General features: G+C 43.3%; 1 long non-coding RNA gene across 1 annotated transcript in view; it reads left to right on the top strand.

The window, feature by feature from the left end:
* LOC148005802 (uncharacterized) overlaps positions 1–7658 on the top strand; it is a 41846-nt gene extending 34188 nt beyond the window's left edge. Inside the window, exon 2 of the long non-coding RNA XR_015620239.1 lies at positions 6209–7658. This is a non-coding gene — a long non-coding RNA (uncharacterized LOC148005802). The remainder of the gene's footprint in view (positions 1–6208) is intronic.
* The last annotated feature ends 7286 nt before the right edge of the window (positions 7659–14944 follow it).

Genomic DNA, 14944 nt, shown 5'->3' with positions numbered 1-14944 from the left:
AGGTCCCCAAGCTTCACTGACAGCTGTTCCCTAGCCCTTGAGTTCTTCCTTATAACGACAGGAAAAAAGACACTGGGAGGATGTGCATAGGCCAGAAGTTCCTTCTCTTGGGTTGCCTTAAATTCCTCTGGTGGCTTGGATGACAGAGACAGCCTCACAACTAGCAACAGAAACATGTTGAGCATCCTCTCATCAACCCTGGAATGCACATTGTCTTTGTCAATCCCTTCCCAGTATAGTAACAAGGGTCTTTGAAGCTTGGTTTCCTTGTCTCCCCAGAGTTACCAAAAAAAACCCAAAAACCAAAAAACAAACAAACCAAATCACAATGTTGCCTATGGTACCTGTGCAGATAACTTAAAACAAGCTAAGCCTCCCCCCCATCCCTTCTACCTCCCTTCCATCTCCTGTCCTAGCTCATTACTGCCTCAGTGTGACCTTTCCTGGAGACACTTGTGGAGGCCGAGAACAATATGGCAGCAGCAGGGCTGTTTTCTTCCAGGGGACATAGGTGAAGCTATTCTGTGTCCTCAGTCTAGCTCACCCATCTTTACCTTCACATCTCTGTAGTATTCTATCTGGATGTGTGCTTATCTTTAAATCTCCTCCATTCTAAAGACATTGGTAATATTAGATTTCCCCTAGGGACCTCTTGTTAACTTACCTACAAAGACCCCATCTTCAAACCAGGTCAAGTTGAGAGACTTTGGATTAAGACCTCAACATATGGAGGTGGGAAGGGGGCACAACTCAATCTGTAGCAAGGACTGGGTCTAGGTCTTTGAGGACATGTCTAGTCCTGGTGTCCCTCTAAACATCTCAGAATGGAAGCAATGGGGTAACTACAGAAGCCCCAAGGCCACATTTTTAATATTTTCTCTATTCTTTTGCAGTGTCCAATGGTGACTCTTATTTCATTCAGTTTGCCAATTAATATGAGGCTATTAAGTGCTTACTGTGTTTCAGCATTTGGAGACATGTTCTGTAAACAGGATGACCTCAAACGATCTTCGTTCTTCCCTCTGAGTAAGCCAGGATGAAGTGTCCATGCTGAATCTATGGTCGGCATCTTCAATGGAGGCTTTTATCATCCGACTGGGAATCTGCCTCATCAGACATTTGAATATTGCTTTCACAACCTGAAGAATAGACTGGTGGCTGCCAAGTTTAAAACTTATGCATAACCAGGTTGTCTGATCTGTTTGAAAACACAATTGATGAGCCACTGTATTGGTCATTCTCCAATCATGAATTTCTGACTCCACCAGGCTCAGGTGCCATGGATGTCGGAAAGAAGTCATGTCTCATGCCTCCCATGTTTGTGTCACAGCCACTGTCTGTGCCACCAGGACTCCTTGCTGCATGTGGTGATGACCAAGGCTCCTCTCCTCTTAGCTGTACCCACAAGAGCTGAGTTTCTTCACAAGTCTTCACCAGGTGCTTGCCCCAAGCTCTGGGATCTGTGCCATTTATTCCTGCAAGGCGCTCAGTCTTTTCTACAGTCTTGGGGGGTAGGTGCAAAATGACTCTGAATTCTTGATCTGAAAACTGAGAACTGGGTTTGAGCTGAAGTGCTCTAAAACCCAAGCCTTTGAATGTAGACTTGATCAATCAAGTTGAAAATTCCACACCTGCTCATGTCTTCCAATTCATGGATGCCCCATGAACACTAAATAAGAGTACATTCAGACCATGCATGCAAAGTGCATGTGCTGTAAAAATGAACTTTATTTAATAATTGATCCAGTCCCCAAGACATCTCAGTATATGTGCAAATATCCCTAAATATGAAAATGTCCAAGCTTCTGAATGCTTCTGGTTCCAAATATTTCAGACAGGGATTGCATAGCCTGTAGTACTGTAGTCCACTCAACCATGATCCAACTGGTCTGACTTCATACAAGAGCCAGTGCAGGGTCTCATGCCGAAATCTGTTGGGTTTCAAATGAAGACTTCCACCTTCTCTTCCCCTGACACTTTTCTTAAAAAAATTGAGGTATGGGACAAGATGCTTTGATATATGTGTACACTGTGAGTTGATTCCTACACTCAAGCTATGTAACACATCTATCTGCCACCATTTATTTTTGAGGAGCGAGCGCCCATATCCTACTTTTTAAAAAAGCAAATTTCCTGTGTAGGAAACTATATCATTAACTATAGTCATAAGGTTCCATGTTAGAGCCCTATAGTTACCCATCTTGCATTCATGCAACATTGACTTTTGACCAACACATGACTCCATTATCCACTTGTGTGACCACCATCATCTTCTCTGTATCTACATAACTGTATTTGACTTCATTGACTCCCATGCAAGCAGGACCATTCGGCATTTTTATTTCTGTGTCTGGCATATTTTACTTTCCATATCTTCCAGGGTCATCCATTCTTCTATCTTTTCTTAAGACATGTCACCTGCTTGCTGCAAATCATCTGTATCTCCCTACTGTCTACAGTGTGGATACCTATCCAGGGATCTGAACGCATTAGTTCAGTGTGTGCATGTGTGTGAGAGAGAGAGAGATGCAGATAGAGGGATAGAAAGATAGATTGAGGCAGGCACACACAGAGAAGAACAGAGACAGAGTTTTCTAGGAGGGAGCCCTTGTTCAGATTCAAAAAAGGTTTCTGACCTCAAAGGCAAAAGGGCACCTGACTTGGGCAAGCAGTTGACTGATCATTGTCTGACCTCCATATTCCTTGCTGGTTTTACTTCCTGGTACGTCCTCTTGCTTTGAATACCTAATGAATTTCTGGAAGGTCCCCTGCATTCTTACAAGTCTAGACCCATGTCCAGAGCCCCAAGTCACCTTGGGAGGAGAAGCTTGAGCCTTTAGGTAGTTTCATGGCCTCCCTCAGAGCTGCTTCTGCTGTGTGGTTTCTACACTGGGTAGCAACAGGCAGGTGGCTGAGCTGGGATGCTCTTCCTCCCCTGTTCCCCCTCCCTTCATGCACAGGCTGTGAGCCCCTAAATTATTTACATGTGCTTTGTCTAAGAGGTTTTTGAAAACCAGGGGCAAGAGTCAGCCTTGCTCGTGTACTGTCATAGGCAAGCTGCCAGTTAAACTGACATCAGCTTCTGGCTTCTGGGGTATCAGTTGTCATTTACTTCCGGTGTATTCTTCTGGTGCATGAGCTGTAAAGTTTGTTCATCAAGAGATGCTCACTGGTGTCCCAGCTTTGAAACCCTTCCAGATCTTCCTCCTCTTCTTCCTCCTCCCCTCTTCCTCTTCTTTCCTCTTGATTCTCCTCCTGCTCCAGCTCCTCTATTTCTCCCCCTCTTTCCCCATTGTTCTTGCTTCTCCCACTCTTCCTCCCCCTCTCTCCTCTCTCTTCCTGTTCTCCTTTTAATCCTTCCTCCTCCTTTTCTTTAGGGCCCTCCTGTAGGCCCCAAGTATCTTTGCTCTCATTGTATCCCCAAACTCCCTCTTCTATAAACTATGTTTTTAAACGCAAGTCACCAAGCTAAGTACAGACAGTATAGACAGACTCAGAGGGGATTTTATTCCTTGAGAGCTGAAATATGACCTGAAATCCTCATTTCTACTTTGCTCTTGGGTAACATGATTTCAGCATGCAGAATACTTTTTCATGCTTTAGGCTTTTCCTTCCCAAGTAAGCACATAGTCTGGCTTAAGTCCAGCAAGTGTCCAAACCAGGCCAAACCTGCCCTTTTCAGGCTGTCCTGGGATTTCCAGTTGAGAAAACTCTGGGCTGCTAATTGCTAATATCACCTAGGTAATGTTCCTGGGCAGGGGCTAACACTTCCCCAGTGCCCAAGCCCTAGATAAAAGCTCCATCTGTTGTCCTTCCATTGCAGTTTCTCCTGCCCTCCTCCATTGCATAGGGCGGGACTTCTGGAAAAAGACAACTTCTTTGAGGGGAACTGGGAAGATACCTAGCTTCTGCTTATAGATGTTCTGCTGAAATGGGCTGTGAACAGACAGGGGCCCCCCTTTTCAGGCCAGGTTGTCTCAGGCATTCTAAGGTCTCTGAGAGCACTGGGTAAGCTACCAGGCTAATGGGGGTTTAACCCTTTGTGCACTCATTCAGCAAATACGGAGTGAGGTCCAGGTGCCAGGCTGAGCCTCAGGAAGCCAGGAAGCATGAGACCTGGTCTCAAGGTGTTCAGGATTCTGGGCAAAGAGTGCTGGGGTGGTCCAGGGGACTGTAAAAATGTAGGGTGACGTCACTCAATTCTCACTTCCGTTTCTGTCATTTTGTCACCCAGAGTAATCCCAAGGCTTACTAAATGCTGTGCAGGGTTGTGGGATTCGGTACTTATCTACCTGCCAGGAATAAGGATATGTTTTAAACTCCTTCATGAGTTAATGCTCAAAAGTGCTCACCAGACCCCATGGCTGTATGGAGGAGAATGTAAAGCCTGCAAGGACAAAAACAGTTGTCCCTTTAATTCAGTCCTATATACTTGTCATCTGGTGGCAAAGCTATTAAGGAGTAGACCTTCGACAAGTATTTGTTGAGTGAGTTGATGGAATAGACAGTTAAAGAGAAGTCCATCTTGGGTGGTGCTTTTCTAAAGTTGAGTCTTAGACTCAACTGAACTTGTTATAACATAGGTTCCCATGTTCAAAGATGGATGCTATTCTGGGGTGGAGTAAAGGGTATTTATTTCTAGATCTTCCCAGGGAATTCTTATCCTCCCGGGTTGAATTCTTATCCTCTGAGCAACACTGGGATCTTCTCTACCAGAGATGAATAAAAACATCCCTTGAAGTTGTCCTTACAGGATCACTATGGGGATTGGTCCTTCCCACTGTCTTAGCTGGGGTCAGGTCCTATCACTCGAAACAGGCCCAAGTTACTGAGGTTCCTGAAGGCTCCTGGTGACACAGCCGTAATGCAGGTGACTTAATACAACCAGAGGGAATATGAACGTGAGCTTTCAGCAGTGAGCTCACTCCCTGTGTGAAATTCAGGGAAGTTAAACTAGTTCACTCCACTTGAGAAAGAAACCCTTTTGTCTGTCCCGAGGATCATTGTCCCTTCTTAGGCAACCGGCAAGGAAAAGGACGAGCTGTTTGTGGCACTTGGGTTTTTTTTTTTACTTACTCACCCATATTGCTTATTCATGCTGAGTAAGTTTTAATTGTCTCTGACATTGAGCAAGGAGCACCACACTGGAGACCTGGGTGTGCTAACCTCTAACCACACTGCCGTGGATAACGTGATTGCCGGCATGTTTTATACTGGCCCGTCATATGGGTCTGAGTGAAGATATTTGATCCAGGCTGTGTGAGAAGCTCATCAACTTCTCTTTTTCAGTCTATAGAAAATCCTATTTTCAATCCAGACCTGCTAGGTCAGGATTGGGGACATCACTGTAGCCTCTAAAACTGCCTACTGCTTGCTTGATGAATTAAGCAGCATGATGAGGTTGGAAGAGGGTTGGCATCTTTGGGGACACTGTTTGAGTGCTCTGACTATACAAACTGGGCTGGGTCAAGTGCTGATCTCTGAGAACCATTGCATTTCTTACCAGCATAGCAGGCAGCAGACGTTACTAACCTGCTGGGCTGTTTACTTTGCTAAATCTGGAGATGTGGTACAGAGATTTTTCTCTTTTTGCTCCTTTAGCTACAGTGTCCAGGATGGGGCTAGATACAGTGGTTCTGGGACATTTTAGGGACTATGCCATGCAATGGTAAAACCCCAGCATGGCTGCTCACTGCTGCAGGATTCCTCTTATATCCCTGGGCCTCAGTTTCCTTTTCTGACAAGCAGGTGTGATATGTGTCATGGGTTCTATGAAGCCTGTCTCATTCGTTCCTCTAACCTGTTTTTAGCATATTTAGCTCCATTGAGGGTATGGAGGATCACAATAATTAATATATCTTGTAAGGTCCCTTGATAGACCGACGGTGTGATTCCAGAACACACACTTTTAGCCACTGTAGTACTGGTTCTCCAGTGAGGATGAATTTGTCTGCTGGGACACATTTGGCAATGTTGAGACAGTGTTGTCATAGTCACCAGCAGGAGATGCTGCTGGTACTTAGACAGTAGAGGCCAGAGGCATTGGTCAGCACCTTACAGTGTTCAGGAAAGGTCATCATAAGAAAGAACAATGCAGTCCAAAATGTCAATGAGAAACCGTGTGCTGCAATTCACTGCCTTGGTGAAATGTTGCTATCTAGGCCTGGAGTGCATTCACATTAATGGCATTCTTTCCCTGAATTCTCAGGGCTCAGCTTGGAGAAGAAAGAAGAACCCAGGCTCCGGTTTCCTTCAGCAACTTGAATTTTAGCCTTAATGGTTCCCGGCTGCTTGGCACTTCTATCTCAAGAGTTCCTGCCTTTCTGAGATGTGCTGACAGTTATCAAGAGTCAGGGCAAGACTCTTCTTGGGAGAAGTCCAACTTCCCCAAGATCTGGCAAGTTCAGACATTCATTATGGAATGCACACCTTACTGGCCTCTGACCTCACAGCACACATTGGCTCTGTGCATGGCTGGGCTTTGTGCAGTGTGTTGCCCTTTTACAGGAACTGATATCTCTCACCTTTTGCATGGAAGGCCTTGTAGGGTGCTTGCTGTCATTAATGAGTCTTGCCAATGAGAACCATGGATGTTGTCATGGTTTTGGCCCTTGAAAATGAATGAATCAAGGAGAAAACTGATAGATGGTCTGTCATCTAGAGCAGCCACACCTCGAAGGCTAGGCACTTTGTCTTCACCAATGATTCATCCAATGGCCTTGGGCAAAAGCCTGGAATGGACTCCTCTCAACTGCCAGCAAGAGAGGCCTCTGCCTGGCTCAGGAGCTGAAGAGTGGTTGTTCTCAACCTGTGGATTGTAGCCCACCTGGGAAGGGGACAACAAATAATCCTTTTAAAGGGGTTGCATAAGACCATCAGCAATATCATAAATTTACATTATAATTCATAATAGCAAGATTACAGTTATGAAGTAGCAACAAAAATAATTTTACGGTTGGGGGGTCGCCACATCACAAGGAACTGTATTAACGAATCACAGCACTAGGAAGATTGATAACCACTGCTCTAGGGGATGCCCTCTGGACAGGCTAGCAGTAGAAATCTTGATATATGTAAAAGAGAACAGGAAACAGGGAGATAAGGGCACATGGAGAGGGATCGACAGCTGTGCCAGAGAAGCTGTGGCTTGACTTTTGGGGCCTTGCTTCATTGCAAATTCTCATTGATACATGCCTAATTAATGTGGGGTGTTGTTAAATTACTGTTAGCTTAATTAACGTAGTGAGGGTTTAAGCTGTTGGTTAAAGCAGTGGAAGACTGTGAAAAGTCTATACACAGTCTGTCCTGGTACCCCATGCATGAACTTGAAGTTTGACTTAAGGTATTGATTAGTAAGAACAATCAAGGTCCATTCTAGACAACGAAAGGTCAACGGAGGAACTATTATTCTGCAGAAACCACTGGCCTTTTGGAGATCAAAGGAAAAACCCACTGGAGTGAGTGTATTCTCTGGACCTTATTGTCATAGGATCCCCTCTTCCAGATTGAAGAAGCCACAGTCCCTTTGGGCGGACAAGATAGTAAGGATCCACAGGAAGATTCCTCAGTGTGAGTTCCAGTGGTGCGGAGCAGGCTCAACCCTGGAAGGGGTGCTGTGCACTGTCATAGCCGCCTGCTTACTTCATTCTCTCTTCTTTTTTAATGAAGACAAAGGAATTCGATCACTCCAGTGCTACACTTCATTGCCTGAGATTTGATATGGGTAGTCTTTAGAATTTGGAAGGACTTGGGATATCTTCTGAAAACTCCCTTCTAGAGATAAACATCAATCAGGATTTGGGATGGTGAGTTTCCATTCACAGGCCTGCTTTTAGGAATAAAAGAATAAAAGAGTTTTGGGGCAAAGAAATCTGTGTGTCTCGTACCCTTTCTTCAGATGTTGACTGTTCTTTCAATTCTTGGGGCTCCTGACCTCTTCATCTTCACTCTCTTCCTCTCAACAATAGCTAACATTTATTCTTTTCACAAGGGGTCACATAGTTGTCATAAATCAAGTAGCGGCTTTGCTACTTTCCAAGTGGACAATATTGAGCAAACTCTGCTTGCTTGTCAAGCCTCAGTTTGTCTGTATAGCTAGGTATCCAAAAGAGCTGAAGGAGTCCTGAAAGATCTTGCATATGAGTTGCTTAGCCTAGTGTTTGGTACATGGGAGGCACTCTATAGATGTTTTGCATCTGGCATCTGATAAATCCACTTTTATATGCAGAGGATTCCTTTAGGATGTGTCTTTGGGGGAAAGTCGCACCTATGTCCACTATCAGAACAGAGAGGAGACATGCTATCTTGTTCTCCATGTTGGGAGTCACGGTGTCTGTACCATTTATGACATGTCTGTCACTAGAATCAGTTACATCTCATCACAGTACCTGGGGATTTGCTATGTTGAATTTGGCATCAGCAAGTACAACTTGTCATCCCATGAGTAGGCCATGAAAGTAGGCCAGGCTGGATGTCCTCGTCAGACCTTTGCTGTGTGGTAAGATTTCTGTTAAAGTCATCTGGAGACACTGTTTGCTGCTTTCAGACCGAAGATTGGGCAGCCACATTAACTCTTCTCATCAGCATTGTTTTTTTTACTGTTGCTGTCCCAATCCTAATGCATCACAGTTAGACACTGATTTACTTACCTGCCTCCCCTTCTGGATGGTGAACCCAGTCCTTGAACTGCTCCTGTGTAGTACTGGGCTCAGAATGGACTTATCAAATGAGCTTATGGATATTCAATGACAGATGGAGAATGATTAATAAAGAATTGGGTGGATAAATGGAGTATTTGTTCAGTGCTTATGAAGATCCTTGGGATGTGGCGGCAGAGGGGCATCAAGATTAGCATAGGAAAGACACTAATGACAGAAAGAAAGACTGGCACCTCCCATCCAGGGCTACATGTAAGGGACAACTTATATAAGAAAGGCACATAAGGCACATGATACACAGATAACAGAAGAAGGCAGGTACTGTGTATAGTAACCATAGGGGATGCAACTCTTGTGGCGGTTGAATATTTTGTTTAACTCTCTTCAGCTCCAACTCAGGAGTGCCTTTCTTCCTTAATAAATAATCATGTCTTCTGTTCCTATTCACATGTCATAAGAACTGAAATCGCAGCAGGTCTCTTCTGGACTCCAATAGCCATCAAAACTCATGGCATTGAACTTGGAGTAGCCACTTCTTGAGTCATGGAAGCGTAACAGAGCTCAGAAAATGCACCCTCACTTTCTGCTCAAAAACTGTAACATTGGAAGGCTGAAACCTCTCTCCCTTTCCATCTCAAAAGTACATCAGGAATCGTTGCTGAGAACTCTCAGCTGGACACATCTCAATCAGACCGAAGCAACACGTCTTGATAGTAAACACATCTAGGCGGATGATGTCTTGGTCTTTATGATGAATGTGGATGTCTGTCCCTTTACTTAATCCTTGCAAGAATGCTGCTTCATAAGTATTATCTCCCTTCTACAGATGAGGAAATAGTCTTAAAAAGGATAAGTGGCTTAGAGAAGATGACTCATCCAGGAAATAGCTGAGATACATTTCAACGTAGGTCTCACACTTTAGCTCCCAGAACTTCACTGTTGCTATTTGCCTTCCCCACCCAAGGAGAAGTAAACTGTCAGTAAGGGTTACTTATTGAGAGAGCCTCTCTTTAAATGAGGAGGCTGGACTTCAAAGGCACTCATCACATTATCTCTAGATCTCAGTTGGCGTCATCCCAGAGAATTTTGTGTCTGCCATAGCCCAGGAGCTGTACTTGATGTTTTGGGATTTATTCTGGTCATTAGAAAACCACATACGATTATAGTACATATTATACTTCACAACATAACCAACTAAAACAAATTAATTTTCATTGGTAATAAACTAAGGGGGTCTTGGCCAAGACTCCATGTAGATTTTGCCTAGGAAGACATTCTTACATGGTAATTAATTGTCTCTCTCTCATTCAGATTTCCAGTGCCTCTAGTCTTAATTCTGACATTAAAGTATCCACATCACCATGTTCCTGCTAGGAATCATGCAAATCTTGGATCTCATTGTACCTGACAGTCCTGGGACTTAGGCATACTAGAACTGTGAACTTGCAGACAGCAACTTTCCCAGATGGTCTTCATTTTGTGACACCATCTCAGGCTGGTCATCAACCCAAGAGGAGGTTTACATGACTGAGGATGTCTAAGAGAAACTGTAAGGTGATCATATGTTTCCAGTCTATATAGTTCCTTTTCCAACAGCATGCAACTCTATGTTGGAACGGGAAGTATTTGCTTGGGACCCCATGACCTTGGCCTTTGGTTGAAGAATTAGGACAAATGTAAAGACTAAGTTCTATTGAGAAAATGGAAAGCTTTCTAATTAGATAAATGATAATGCTGTTCACTCAGTCATCATTCACTTACTTGGTTGTCTTTTAAATTTTCTCCTTAGCACCTGTTATTTCTTGGTACCATCATACTGATGTATTTGTTTATTTGTTTATTATCCGGGTTGAACTCGGCTCTGAATGAACAAAGCCATCTTCTCTGTTTAATACACCTGGAACTATCTTAGTATCTTGGTCAATGTTGGTGGGATGAGTAGACTATTGAAAGAAAGCACATGGTTGAATCAGACCATGATCCTCATACTCAAACTCAGCATTCTGGTAGAGATATGTTGGAAGAAATCCTAAGAGCAGATCAAAAAGACTTTGTATTTATTATCGTGTCCATCAGTGTTAGGCGCCACGTTCCTTTATCGCTGTGTTGGGTATAATGGTTCTCATCTGTGGACTTTGGGGGAGGATTAAAGTTAGTGCACGTACAAGTAAGTGGGTGACTTGTAGGCAGATGCTTAATGAATATTAATAGAGCGATAATGATGGAAGTGAAGGAAATGATGGAACATTTTAATAAAGATCTTGCTTTAAATATTCAGGACTAATTTTAATTAATATTTGCATATTTCTTCATAGTGTATAGGGCTCTTTCTCCATACTTTATTTCAGCCAATACCCATTCATTGTAGTCTTATCTTGTGGTTAGAATCAGTCCTATTTCACAGACAGAAATTAAAGGCTAAGGTTGGCTTTTGATTTGGACAGTCTTGAATTTTCATCAGCAGACTCCAAGCTCCCTGAACTAACTTCTCCGCTAGCATTGGGCAGACACCATCTTCTAGCTGGATAAGCTTGCCTCCCTAGACCATTTATTATTCTGTTTTTGTAGTATTCACACCAGGGCCCCTTGAGGGCAGGGACTGTCTCCATTGTTTTATTTTGCAAAATTCCATATGCAATCATGTTACTCATACATATATTAGTAAGAGAGTTATGCAAAGATGTTGCATGCCTGGTTTGTTTATTACAGGTTTAAGCAAATATACAGACATTTTAATTTCTCTCTGTTCTCATCTCTGCTCTCTCAGCCTACATGCCCCCTAAGGTAGCAGTAGCATGGGAATGTTTGATGTGGTTCCCATCTCTCTCCTGGATCTTCCATTTTTTCCTGAGTCTCAGCTATAAAACACCACACTTGACCTTACTCTTACATGTACAGTCATAGGCATGAAGAGTCTATGAGATTACACATTAAACACACCACACACACACACACACACACACACACACACACACACAAAGGACTCATGATGCTTCCAGATAAAAGGAACCAAAGTATCCAAGAGGCAGGCCTCACCCCTCTTTAGTTTAACCAATGCTTATTGGATGATATCTCAAAAATTTATTTCTAGAGAATAAAAAGCAATGACTTCATGAAATTCAGAGGCAAATGGATGGAACTAGAAAATATCATCCCGAGTGAGGTAGCCCAGTCACAAAAACCACACACATAGTATGCACTCAATGATAAGTGGATATTAGTCACATGAAGCTCAAAAAAAAAGGATGTCCAGAGTGTGATGCTTCAGTCCTTCTTAGAAGGAGGAACAAAAAAATTGATAGGAGGAAATACAGAGACAAAGTTTGGAGCAGAGACTGAAGGAAAGGCCGTCCAGAGACTGCTCCACCAGGGGATCCAGCCCATACACATACAGCCACCAAACCCAGACAATATTGCTGATGCCAAGAAGTGAATTCTGACAGGAGCCTGATATAGCTGTCTCCTGAGAGGCTTTGCCAGAGCATGACAAATACAGAGGCAAATGCTCACAGTCAACCACTGAACCGAGAACGGGGTCCCCACTGGAGGAGTTAGAGAAAGGATTGAAGGAGCTGAAGGGGTTTGCAATGCCAAAAGAACAACAATACCAACCAACCAGAGCTCCCAGGACTAAACCATCATCCAAAGAGTACACATGGACAGACCCATGGCGCCAGCTGCAAATGTAGCAGAGGAAGGCCTTGTTGGGCACCAATGGGAAGGGAAGCCCTTGGTCCTGCCAAGGTTGGATTCCCCCAGTGTAAAGGGATGTCAGGGCCGGGAGGCGGGAAAGGTTGGGTGGTTAGATGGGGGAACACTCTCATAGAAGCAGGGGGAGAGAGGATGGAATAGGGGGTTTATGGATGGGAAATGGGATAACATTTGAAATGTAAATAAAAAATACAATAAAAAAGTAAACAAAGGGAAAAATGAAATTTATAGCATGGTTGTATATATTAGGAACACTTTGGAGATAAATTAAACAACTTTATATCAGGGAAGAGATTATTGTCTATTTAGAGAGACATTACATATCTTTAAAAGTACAGATTGCTAAAATCGAAGACATGTAAGACTTAACACGGTGAATATAAAACTATATTTACATATATTTACATATATACATTACAGCTATATTTGCATAATGCAGGGTGTATCTTACTATTTTGAGTTTTACCAATATCTCTCTAGATTTGTTTAGCTAATAAACAATCACCCAGGTGCCTCTTTTTAGGAGAGAAATTTCTTTTAGTGTGGTGGTGGCCTCTGGCTGGAATTTTACCTGACATTATATTTTATACTCTTCAGGACATTGTGTGACCATTCGTCACAAAGTCTCTGTGGCTGCTAAGAATGGCTGGAAGTGGCATGGCTGAGGAGGTTGAGAATGGAGATTTTCTGATAAATTCCCTTTAGTGTTGAGTGAGGAAATAAAGAGAAGTAAGAACGAGCTAACACAGTTCAATTTTATGGCAGATCTGATCTTAACCACCCAGGCACACTGCATGGGCAAGTTATTATTAAACCAGCAAGGTGATCAGGGTGAAGAGGAAATTTGAGGTGAGGTCATGTGAAGGTGCTTAGAAGAACTTGGTCAAAGACTAATCGATGAGGGAGATTGCATCCTTCTGCTTTTGAAGGTAGAGTGGACGGATGAGGAGTTGTTTTGTGCTATTACTGGTCAAGGAGGAAAAGATACTAAGCAATAAGGTTGGGGTCAACACGAGGAGAGTCATTAATAGTTACATGTAGTGGTTAATATAGATCACTGACACGATGGAATGTAAAGTCATGTGGGAGACAGACCTGTGGGAATGGCCGTGGGAGATTATCTTGATTACATTAGTTGAGTTGGGAAGACCCATGTTAATTGTGGGCTTAGCCATTCTTAGGCAGGGCATTCTGGACAGGGGAAGTGTAGAGAGTGGAACTGAGCTGTGACGACCAATCCCTGCTGTCTCGTGACTGTGGATGCAATGTGACCAGCTGCTTCAAACTCCAGATCCCTTGGTTTCTAGAAGGACTTTACTTTGATGGACGAGCTAAAATAAATGCATCCTCTCTTAAATTGCTTTTGTCAAAGTATGTTGTCACAGCAACAGGGAAAAAGAGACTAAGACAATATCAATGTCCCCAAAATGGAATGATACGATTTAGGATTAGGTCAGACTCATCACTCATGGAGGAGACTTTGCCAATGGGAGCTGAAGTGACCCAGTCCTGATGCTTCTCAATGCCTCCCACCCTTGGGATTCTGATGCTTGAATTCTAGCTCCTTGGTGGAAAGTCTCAGGGATCCATTCTTACTTCTTTTCTTGTCACTCTCCCTGAGGCAATCAAGATGTCATTGTGTACCCAAACAGGGAAGCTAATAACCTGTTAACTATTGCAGTTTACTGTGAGGATGAATGATGGTTAGTAAAGTGGCTTATCAAGAGACCGAGTTCCCCTAAGGACAAATATTCTAATGTGGCTGTAATTTAGGTGAATCACTTTAGGGCGAAGAGTAGCAGATGATCAAAACGCGGCTCACTAGAAACAATATTTACTTTCTGAATTCATTGATCCGTGATACACTTATTGAAACCATACTAACATAGGAATTTCCCTCCATATCCATGACATGCAGATGTATATTATATGGAAGCAACATAATATATGAAATAATATCTTTTCCCATGAAGTCATCCTGATTCAGTTTGAATACTTTCTAAATCTCTTTTCACTTTTACCTTTTAAAAGTCTCACCTGCAATGAGGAAGGTGTTTCGTGATTTGTTAGGCTGTCTTTCCAGGTGAATTCTGAGGCGCTGTGCTGTCCTTAGGGAAGGGCGGTAGTGATGATTTTGTTCCTCCACGTAAACACTGAGTGCAACGGTGTTGCTGCTTTTTAAAAATGTTTTGAGCTTGTACACAGATAAGTGGCTGTGATGAGGAAATAACAGAGCAGAAGGGATTTTTCATTGCCCTGAATGTTTTCACTTGTTACTCCGGAGCTGGTTTTCCTATGGCTGAGTTTATGCATGGAGAGTGAGAGCAGAGGCCTGCAGCAGTCTCAGCAGCGGCTTCCTTGGATAAGTGATGATGGAGTTGCGGTGGGTGGAGTCAGCCCCAGGTGCCTCTGAGGATGAGGTGCATCCCCTGGAGAGAATCAATGGAATAAGCAAACAATCTCCACTCTCCGCAAGTCCGGCTGCCTTCTTTTATTTTCACGATGTCTTGGTAATCTTCAGCAATGCCAATGATCAACAGTTCTGGAGAAAGAGCTTCTGCTGTTTGTTCTAAGTT

This window comes from Rattus norvegicus, chromosome 5, assembly GCF_021556685.1.
Source record: "Rattus norvegicus strain SHRSP/BbbUtx chromosome 5, alternate assembly SHRSP_T2T, whole genome shotgun sequence".
NCBI lineage: Eukaryota > Metazoa > Chordata > Mammalia > Rodentia > Muridae > Rattus > Rattus norvegicus.
Note: the sequence above shows the minus strand (reverse complement) of the source record. Positions and strands in the feature narration are given on the sequence as shown.